The following is an 11860-nucleotide window of genomic DNA, read 5'->3' as shown; positions in this document are numbered from 1 at the left end:
TGAAAGTTCGTTCGGCAACCAAAAGAGAGCCGAATGCTTGTTCATCAGCCGAAAGCTTGTCCAAAGAACTAAGCGCTTGTCTAAAGAGAGTCGAGTGCTTGTCCAAAAAATAGCCAAATGCTCGTTCGGTAATTAAAGAACCAAGCGCTTGTCCAGAACCGAGCGCTTGTCCATCAGCCATGCGCTTGTCCGAAGGCAGCCGAAGGCTTATCTGGCAATCATCAGCTGAACGCTTGTCCAAAGGCAACCAAACGCTCATTCAATAATTAAAGAACCAAGTGCTTGTCCAGAACCGAGCGCTTGCTCAGAACCAAGCGCTTGTCTAAAAGCAGCCGAACACTAATTTGGCAATTAAAGAACCGAGCGCTTGTCCATCAGTCAAGCGCTTGTCCAAAGGCAGCAAAACACTCATTCGGCAATCAAAGAACCGAGCGCTTGTCCATCAACTGAGTGCTTGTCCAAAAGCAAATAAACGCTCGTTCGGCAATCAAAGAACCGAGTGCTTGTCCAGATCCGAGCACTTGTCCATTAGCCGAGCACTTGTCCAAAGGCAGCCGAACGCTCGTTTGGCAATCATCAACCGAATGCATCCATCAGCCGAGCGCTTGTCCAAAGGTAGCCGAACACTTGTCCGACAATCATCAGTCGAGCGTTTATCCAAAAGTATTGAGCGCTTGTCCAAAGTGCTGAACGCTTGTCCACAGAAAGCCGAGCGCTTGTCTAAAGCACCAAATGCTCGTTTGGCAATCCAAAGCACCAAGCTCTCATCCAAAGCCAGCCGAACGCTCGTCCGGAAATCATTAGAACCGAGCACTTGTCCAGACAATGTAGACCCAGCTGGCATTTTAAACCTTTCAATTTGATTCCCTCCTTAATTGAGGTTGTTGGTAAATTGTTTTAAGGGGACATTGACCTCGAAATTGAGGAGGTTTGGTAGACATTTTACCTATTTTAAGAAAGGGTGATGATTGTAAAACATTATTGAGTTGTTGGAGGATAATTCTAAAAAGATAATTATTGAGTTTTGGAGAGCTTTTTGGTTGTATTTTTCTAAAAGTGGTGGGAATGGAAGGGCTGAGTTCTTCAACCTCTTCCTCCCTTACTGCTATGGGTAACTAACTCCTTTCCTACGGAGGTGATGAAGCCTTTCCTTGTAATCATGCTCTAGTTGTATTTTAATTTGGGGAATGAAATATGTATATAGTTTCATAGTCTAGAGATTTACACAAGTTGTAATGGCTCTTTATTTCAATAAATGATTGTGTTGAACTTATTATCTTGTCTTAGATTGTATTTTCTCATAATTATACGGCTTACATCTTCATAGTGAGAATGGAGATGAGATTATGAAATGGTTTTTAATGGCATGTTGTATGGAAGTTTTGATAGTCTATAGCTTAGGAACACCTTTGATGGATTATGCTTAGTTTTTTACTTCATATACTCTCATCATACTTATTGAGGAGTTTGATAGTCCATATCTTAATGAGCATGACTTAAGCTACACCCTAATCTAGGTAGTGAAATCATGTAAAACTTTGATGGATTATACTTAATTCTTGATTGAAGGTAATGTAGTAATCATGTATTTCTACATATCATGGTCACATATATAGGTTATTCTCCAAGTTAATTACAAGCAAACATGTTTATAAGGTTTGTGGTGGATTCATTTCCCTAGCTCTCTCTACATAAGTTTAATTCATCTTAAATTCATTCCATTTACTATTTTATGCAAATTTTAATTCTTAGTTCAAAGTGACAAACAAATCAAACCTTATACATCTCTTCTATCAAACAAAGTGATTTTACAACCTTGGTTGCCATAAACTAGCAATCCCTGTGGTTCGACTTACCCTTACAATAGCCCTATTTTACAATGATTTGTGCTATTGCAAGTGTTGATTATTATATTTCAACCCACCAATTAGCAACAGGAGCAAAGCCAGATGACAGAATTTGATCAAACCTACGGTTAAAGGCTTCTATTTGAGCGGTTAACTCACTAGATTTGTTTACCTCATAGATATTTTCAACTTTATGCATTCCAGGTGAAAACTTAGACCTAGAGGAAGACGCATGTTGCATTGAATTTTCACTTAGGGCCTCAAATAGTTCCCAAGTGTCAGCCGGACTCTTACGCAGAAAAGCTCCATTACTAGATGCATCAACCATTTTTCTATAAGAATCAGAGAGACTATCATAGAAAATCTGTATTAAGTGTCATTGAGCAATATCATGGTGTGGACACATTCTTAGAAGATCATTATATCTTTCCCATGCACCATGGAACTGTTCTCCCGGGATTTGGGAAAATGCCATGATTTTTCTTCTCATTTGATAGGTTTTACCCACTGCGTAGTACTTTTTCAAGAACACTTGTTGCAATATCTCCCATGTAGATATGGAATTTGGTGGAAGGGAATGCAACCAAGTTCTTACTTTGTCCTTGAGAGAGAATTGGAAAAATCGTATCGTGAATGAATCATTGGTAAGAGTGGTTAATTTAGTAGTTGAACAAAATTCAAAAAATACATCCAAAAGCATATAAGGATCCTCTGTTGCATACCCATGGAAGGTAGGAAGCATTTGGATCATAGCAGGCTTGATCTCAAAATGGGTTGCATCAGCATCCGGAAATACAAAGCACAAAAGAGAAGTATATGTGGTAGGAATGAAATGGTCCCTCAATTGTGGTTGTGGAGAAACAAGTGGAACCCGTCCTCCATTACCATTGCCATTACCCAATGCATTACGATTATCAGCTATGTTATCAGAGGAACTTCCTATTGTATTCAAATGTTTTTTAAGTTTTCTTAATTGACTAAGAGTTCTCTTTATTTCAAGATCATGCACTAAAGGTTTTGACCGAGTTTGACGAGTTAACATGCATTAATTCCACAAATCCTAAAAGTGTCAAAAATAAAATTTTCAAGTAAAAGAAAACAGCAAAAACTCACAGAAGGTTTAATAAACCGAAGCTTTTTATCCCTTACGTGTCTTTGTTTCCACTGCTAATTTCCTGTACCTGAAAAGAAAAAGAATTAAGGTGAGATATCAGAAAGTCTGAAGACTGGTAAACCAGAAATAACTAATTAAAAACTAAACTAAATAACAAATCACCTAGGCAACGGTGCCAAAAATTGTTGTTGATAATTTTACCACTCGCAATAGAACGAATCCTTATAAGATAGCACTATAGAGAGGGTGTCGAACCTACAAGGAGATGAGTATTTATGTTCTGCTTTTAATTAAGTCCTATTGGTTCACAAGTAACTGGTTGAATTGTTTGATTGGTTGTCATGATTAAAAGCAAACTAAAATTGAACTGAAATTAAACTAAGTGATCAGAGAGAGAGATTTTAGAGCTTTGATTTCCCCACAATCATCATATTATGGTTAATTATTTCAACTCTGGCGATTTAACAAATTATATTTTAAATGAATTAAACTTAATAACATTTATTCAATTCAGGTTTTAAAGAAAGTTATTTTATAAAATTCAATTAACTATAACTTATCTGCGGTTAGTATGGACTATCCACCTACCTATTCTAACTACTTTAACTACTTTGTAAATAATCCATCTTTCCTAAGCATAGAGTATGAAAAATATTCTTTTATAAAAATGTTGGAACACCATTATATGACCTCTATTCTTATATCCAGGGCTCCTCCAGATACCATCTAGTAAGAATAGGTTGAGAATAGAGAACACGCAGTTATATCTAAGACAAGGTAATAACAATTTGTAATCTATTTAAAGCATTAAATATAATTAAGTTGTCTTAATTGCTCATAGTCATATAATCGAAAACATAATATAAATTAAATAATCCCAGAGTTAAGAATAATCAAACCATAATACTAGATTGGGTTACATCAGTGCCCTAAGAGAGGAATTAGTTACTCATGATGATGCCGGATATCATCTGTGTTAGAGTTGTCTTCATCGTCACGGACGGCACTTCTCTTCTCAGGATCTTTACCTTCTAAGGTTGTGGAAACCCTGAAACCTGCCACCATAGTATCAGCCTAAATAATACGGGAAAAATGGACTTCTTCTATCAAGGCCTGTGCCTTCTTTTATAGAAGAAAATAAAGGCTTGGTGGGCTTTTAGTTCTTCTGGCCCATCTGTAATGAGATACGACTTGTAAAGAGAGAAATCCCGTAACTTAAATCTAACATGTCATGGAAGGCACGAGCTTTAAGGTTCGGGCTCGAGCTTTGGGAATAAGGCTCGAGCTTCTTTAGATTGGTGCTCGAGCTTCAATGAATGGTGCTCGATCTTCACTTTGACACTTAACCAAATTTCTTTAACTATTTTTCGAAGCATCTTTTTCTTCAACACTTAAAATATTCTCGGGCTTCATCTCTTTTAACATTGTTCGATCCTAGCTTTATAGGCTCGAGCACTAGGTACCAGGCTTGAATTTTAGGTGCTCAAGGCTCGAGCTTTGGGTAATGGTGCTCGATCCTTGAGGTTTGGCATGAGGACCTGGGAGCTTGGTTCTTCCATGGAAATCAACTCTTCAAATTCTGATGCCTTGTGCTCGAGCTTGAGGGTCAAGGCTCGAGCACCCTAAGGTTGGGCTCGAGTACCTTGTAGGTAAGGCTCGAGCTCTAAAGTATAAGGCTCGAGCTTCAATGCCTTGTTGATTTTTCTTATTTGACTTTTAGGGCTCGAGCCTCAAGACTTGGGCTCAAGCTTTGGATCTTGAATTCTTCCAAACTTCACCATTTAAGCTTTTGCTTGCTCTGGATGAGCGTCAACGACTCTATAAGCTTTGATATCAGTCTTTTCATCATAAAATCCCAGTTTTAATCGTTTCTTTGGGAAAGTACCTATAAACACACATTAACCATAAATTAGTCTAATAATGGATAGAAGTATCACTTTAGGCCTTAACATACGTATATTTAGGGGCTCGAATATACAATATTCAATGCTCATCAGTTGGTTCAATTATACTACAATATAAACTAAAGTAGTACAATGTAAAATAAGTGACATAAGTGAGATGTAGAGAATAAGAGAGGGTTCTTGGGACATAAAGTTCACCACTAAGTATTACTTACCTAGACATTCAACATTTGATAAATTAGGGGAATTATATGTTGTAAACAAAATGTGTGCAATTAATTGGAATGTTAAACTTAGATGGCCAAGCAAGCATACATTGTCTAAATAATCACGTGAATAGCACAACATATCAAATTAAGCCATTAATCCTTCCTTAAGCCCACAATCAATGCACACTTAAAAATCTAGAGAAATATACTACTTATACTCATAAGCATGGATCGTCAAACAACAAGAATAGAATGTCCACTTATCTAGGAAATTAATTTAATTAAACTACAACTATGTTAATGATATGAAAACTAAACTAATTAAACTAAGGAGGTGGCACAGTCCATCAAGAAATAAGTATGAACCATCAAATAAACCACAAGAGTAATCCATTAAGCACTATGCCTTGACCTACACTAGACCAAACATTGTAATACACATAGACATGCATCAAATGTAAAGAATCAAGTGTAAAGCACATGACCTTTCATTCCAACATACATAGACATATGAATAGAATTAAAAGATCAATTGGAAGTATTAAACTACAAAAATCATGTAAAAACAAGATTTATAAATATAAGAGGTCAAAATAATAGTTACAACACAAATCCCCATTAAATATAATCATCAAAGTCTAGGAAGCATGCTTAGAGTTATTTCTAGCCCCAAGAAAATAGTCTAACCACTCATGATTGGTGTCATCCAACCCTCAAGGGCTTCTTCCATAGCTGAATTCATCCTTTTTCCTTGGGTGTTCTTGGTAGAAACTCTAAAAGAATGAAGAACTTTCCCAAAATGTAATTTCTCTCTCTTATCTCTAGCCAATTCTCTTGATAAGTGCTTAAATGTGACGTATTTTAGCACCTAAGCTAGGATATTTTATTCCATTCATCTATCTTACTTTCATATCTTAGATACTAATTTGTGTTTTTACCTATTTCAGGTCAATAAAGTTCAAACATGCTAACAAGAGCTATTTAGCTCAATTTTAAAGCTAAGGACCAAAGTTAGAAAGAAGCCAAGAAAATGCACCAGAGAAGCTTCGATCGATCGAAGGGAATCCCGATCGATGGAAGATGCCTACAATCGATCGAAATAAGGCGGTACCGGCTCAGCAAAGTGGATAAGGCCAGAAGATATTTTTGATGCCATGTTAGCTTCAATCAATCGAAGCTAAGTGTTGGATCAATCGAGAATCTTCGATCGATCGAGAATGCTACTGGCAGTGAGCTATCTAATTCCCGAGCACGCCGATTTCTACCTAACTTGTGTAGCTGCGAATTTCCTCCAATCATAGGCTAATTTTCTAACTTAATGCCTAATCAAAGAGGAATGTAATTGATTCATTGAACCAATATTGTAAAAAAATATCATAGAGTTTTATTACCAATTATAGAAATATTTCTCTCTCTAGAACTAGGGTTTTGGGAAGAAAGTAAGGATGAAGATGATGATACCAACCTCTAAGTTAGCCCTTGAGGGTTCCATGACCATTACAATGAGTGGCTAAATTATTCTTTTAGGGCTAAAGATAGCCCCTAGGCTTGCTTCCTAAACCTAGCTTTTGTGTATTTTTGGGGATCTTAGTTATAATAGATGTTTTGATCATGAATAAATATAGATCTTGTGATTTTTACTTGATTTGTATGGATTAATGCTTTCAATTGATCATTTAGTTCTATCCATACATCTATGTATGCTATAATTAATGTTCATGTTTTTGTCTCTAGATTTAATGAAATTGATGCATGTGTATGTGTGTTGATGTTGTTAATCTAGTGATGGTCAAGGCATGTGCTTAATTGAACACTCTTGTAGTTTATTTGATGGTTTATACTTATTTCTTGATGGATTGTGCCACACCTTTATTTTAATTAGTTTAATTTTCATGTATCTAGCTTAGTTGTAGTGTAATTGCTTTAATTTCTTAGGTAGGTGGATAATTCATTCTTATTGTTTGATGTTCCATACTTATGAATGCAAAAGGTACATTTCTCTAGATGTTTGTGTGTGCACTAATTGTGGTTTAATTGAATGGTTAATGATCTCATTTGATAGTTTGTGCTACTCACTAGATTGATTAGACAATCTATGCTTATTTGCCATCCATCATGCTTTGTTTTCAATTAGTGGCACATGCACACAAGTTAGAACTTAAATTTCCCTATTAATTTACAATTACTAGTATTTGGTGAAGTGAAGCTTAGTAGTGAACTCTAAGCCCCAAGACCTCTCTCTCCTATATCTTTTCCTTTTGCAATTTCTAGATTGTTACTTACTTTCATTGTTTTAATTGAATCTTAGTTTAATTAACCAATCAAACCATCTTTTGATCATTCGACCTACTAATCCAACATTGAATTTCGAGCAAAAATCACTCAATTTCCCTTAGGACGATCCCTACTTACTCTAACTACATTAATAGGTAGTACCGGTAATGGCATTCTATAAATTCAAACTTAGCCACACTACACACTTTTGTGCATTAGTATCGTGACCCCACCAAGTTTTGGCGCCATTGCCGGGCATTTGGCAATGTCGTATTTTGGGAATCAATTAGGAATTAGTACTCTTTTGATCTTGTCGTTATTTTTATTTTATTTTGGTTACTTATTGTGTTTGTTCTTGATTGGTTAGGTACATTGAGCCAAGGGAAGTGAAGCAAAGGAAAGTTCTAAAGCAAAAGAAGCAAGCTAAGCTAAGCAAAGCAAAAGCATAAAAAGCTATAAAAAAAAATTGCAAAGTAAAGCAAGGCAAAGAAAGAAAAAATTAAAAAATAACTTGAAGTTGCTTAAGGACCCTTTGTGAGCTTTTCTAACTCTCTCCCTAGTCAAATCATTGGCCCGCGTGGTGGCAAGTTTTTATTTTCTTAGATAGATCGTCGTCTCGCGTGGAGACAATTTACTTTTCTTGCATATTGTTGAAAGCATGGGAGTATGGGATCAATGTATGTGGGGGTTTGTTGATTGATTGTTGCGGAGGAGAAGTACTTGTTACATGTTATTTGTTTTAATTGTGCATGCATGGTTGTAGGTCGTTAAATCCTACTCTTGTCCCATTAAATTTGAATCTTGAATCCGTTATTCGTAATCCTACAGGAAGGGGTAATTCTTGTAACTCAATTTCATCGATGGAGGATATTAATGAGGATCATGTAGAGGACCTTGGTCACATCAACTAACAAGGTATCCTTCACCCTAATGTGCATCATGACAACATTCAAGTACCATTAGGCATGCCAAGACCTTTAATTCCACAACAAAAAGGCCATGTTCCATTGGGAATGCCTCAACCATTTTTTGTTCCCCCCCAACCTCCTATTGTTCAAGTAAATCATGGTGCCCGTGTAGCACCACGGGTTATGAATCCACCTCTTGCTTTGAGAGATTATTATGTGCCAAATGAGTATAATGCACCACCATGCATTTAGTTACCTCCATTTAGAGCATCCCATTATGAAATCAAACCACAAACTATTCAAATGCTTCCCAATTATCATGGGTTTCCAAGTGAAGAACCTTACAAGCATTTGGATGAGTTTCTCGAAGTGTGTTCCACTATGAAATACATGGACATGCCGGAAGAGGTTTCACGGCTAAAACTCTTCCCTTTCACCCTAAAAGATAAGGCAAAATATTGGTTCAACAATCTAAGGCCTTTTTTAATAACTTCTTGGGCAGAGATGGGACAAGAATTCTTGAAAAAGTACTATCCAGTTTCAAACACCAATGCAATGAGAACTTTAATTCGAAAAAAACTCAAAGGGATGGGGAATTATTTCATGAGGCATGGGAGTGCTTAAATGACTTGCTTAGGAAGTGTCTACATCACGATATTCCTAAATGGCAATTGGTTTAATTTTTGTGACGACCCTGGTTTTTAGGCCAGTGCATCCTATGATAAACTGAACGTAGATCCGAAAACGAATCCAAAATGCAAAACCAAAAAAAATAAGACAACGGTCTCCCAAGGCACAACAGACCTCTAAGACACTTTGATGACCTTCCATAAGGTCGTAGAACTCAATGAGAACTGACGCAAAAGCAAAAGATCAGAAGATAACAGTTAAGCCCCCAGGGGCAAAATAGTCATTTCTAAAACTATGGACTTAGGTGCCACCAAGCACACCATTGGAAAGATAACAAAAAACTAATCAAGATGGACTCAAGAATCGTATGATTGAGAGTCTAAATGAAGGAGAAACGACAAGACGAAGAAAAACGAGCACTTAAGGCTAAAAGGGTAAATTGGTAATTATCCATTATTATCTGGGTACAACCAAGTATACCGTTTGATAGACGACGAAAAAATAGTCAAGTTTAAAAAAAAGTTCACTCAATTTCGAGTCCGAATGACAAAGTTATGATCAAATAAAGAAAAAAGGGTCAAAAGATGCAAATCAGGACCATCTAATCGATTAGATGATCCATCTAATTAATTAGATGCCAAAATAGAATGTTGGAAATCCCACGGAAGACCATCTAATCGATTAGATGAGGCTGATAGCAAGCAAATTTTTTCTACTAGAAAATTGAATTTGAAATGAGGTTTTCGTATCCGAGATGACATTTTTTGGAAAAACACAAAGAAGAAACACCCCCTAAAATCACGTTTTCTAGATGACCATATCAAGAGAAGTTTTTATTTTTCAAGTGTAATACCCAAAATAACTTTAAACCGGATTATGAAATAAAAATGCAAAATGAGTCAATAAGAGGCTTATTTCACCAAGGAAGAAGTTTTTCTTGAAAACGATCATGCACGCAAACGTAACTTACCTATTAGGACATGCTACAATGGTCCACGGCTTAAAAATACCGCCGATGCAAAATCCGACCCTCCAACGGCCAAAAAGGCAAAAATGAACTTGAAATAGAAATTTTGAAATCCAAAATTAATAAATGACTTCAAATGACCATTTGGCCTTTGGCCACACCTCATACATGATTAATGAGACCCTATGAAAGAATAAAAATAGAATTCCCACACCCGATGCATCCATAGCGAAACAATAACTTGGTATGTTTCAATATTTTCATAATATTTCATGAAGTCGAAAATTACATAGGATACAAATTACATAACATTGGCCTCCGGCCTCATCTCATACATGTCAAATACATTGTAAAGAGTGTACTCATGTACACATTACATATATGGAATCAAATATACATATTTTGACATATAAGGTTACAAGTGGCATTTCAAGCCAAACTTTACAATATATTCCATAAAGAAAATACATTCTCATGAATATAAATATAACAACAATGTTATCCAATGCTCAAAACACAACTATGTGAACACACAACAAGTCTAAATCTATGATTTATACATAGAAACAACTTCTAAAACATAATTAAATCCATGGAACATTTAGATAGAATTTAATTAAACAAAAATAATTAAATTTTCTAGATTTCAAATCAATTTCAAATAACCTCAAGTTAATATATGTTAAACAACATAACATGCTCATTACATATATCAAATCAAAAGTGCAAAATGAGCAAGACATCATCATACAGAATTTAATTAATTTAAATCAATTAAATCTCTAGATTTCCAAATTTATTCAAATGATCCCAAATTAATATATAACAAGCACTAAGTCATGGTCATACCATATATCAAGTCTAAAAAGGGATACAAGCAAAACACAATTAAGTAGAATTTAAATCAAATTAAATTCATTAAATCTCTAGATTTGAAAACTCATTTAAATCATCCCAATTTAATATATAACAAAGTTCATGTCATGGCCATGCCAAATACCAAGTCTAAAATGAGTTATATGCAATCTTTTCTAAATCATTAATTTATCAAATCAATAAAAGACATGCATACAACTTATATTTCATACAAAAGTAAGTAAAACACTTAAAAAATAAACTATAACACCCCCTACCTCGTAAGAGGATTGTTCTTCTTGAATTCAAGGCAAATTAATACAAAATGGCAAACCCTTCAAGGGTTATGAAGAGGAGGATGGGGGGAATAAAAAGTATTCCCAAGGTTAATCTTGGAAATCAATGGAAGGCTCTCAAAAATCAAAGTCAAAGCTTAGGGCTTTAAGTTTCATCCATGGAGGCTAGGGTTTGTGGTGAGGAAGATAATGACATAATGTGAAAAAGTGTGAATGGAGGAAATAAAAATCCCCCACTCACTATGTGATCCTACACCATGGTCAACACACATATCTGAGGTCAATTGTACAAAAACCCTTATTTAAAACCATAATCCCAAAGTAGCCCAAAAATAATTGCAAGACTAAAATGTGAACCTACACTTGTCACAAATCCAAGTCTCCTTCCTAGGCTTAATCTCAAGTCTACGCTTGTCAACCATCTAAGCCAATAAGTGCACCAATCCTAGGTCAACAAGTGGGTGAATCTCCACCCTCCAAATGTCATGAGATGATGCATCAAAGTCACTCCACCCCAATGCCAACAAGTGGCACCATGAGAATGTGACATTTGTCACATTTTCCAAAAATTGTAAAAAGGTCATTTTTGAAAATATCTTTTAAATTAAATTGTAAAATGGTCCCTATGACGAAAAATAATTACTTTATTTAATTACACTAAAACCCCACAAGTTAAGAATATTACAAAATGGTTATGCATTCATACCCTTTACAAGAAAAGTAAACACTTAGCGTACTTTTCTAAGAAAGTAAAAATACACATGGCATGGAATTTAAATATCGTGGATGTATGCAAACTCAGAATCAAATCCGAACACAAAAAAGTGATGTTGTGCCAACAAAGTGACAAACGAGA

The 11860-nt window shown here is 35.5% G+C and overlaps 1 pseudogene; it reads right to left on the bottom strand.

The window, feature by feature from the left end:
* Positions 1-8771: 8771 nt before the first annotated feature.
* Positions 8772-8914, bottom strand: LOC132310904 (small nucleolar RNA R71; annotated as a pseudogene).
* Positions 8915-11860: the final 2946 nt, after the last annotated feature.

Source organism: Cornus florida, unplaced genomic scaffold (genome assembly GCF_030987335.1).
Source record: "Cornus florida cultivar Cherokee Brave unplaced genomic scaffold, ASM3098733v1 CherokeeBrave_3.0.0_Hap2_Chr05, whole genome shotgun sequence".
Taxonomy (NCBI): Eukaryota; Viridiplantae; Streptophyta; class Magnoliopsida; order Cornales; family Cornaceae; genus Cornus; species Cornus florida.
This window is presented reverse-complemented; position numbering and strand designations above follow the sequence as displayed.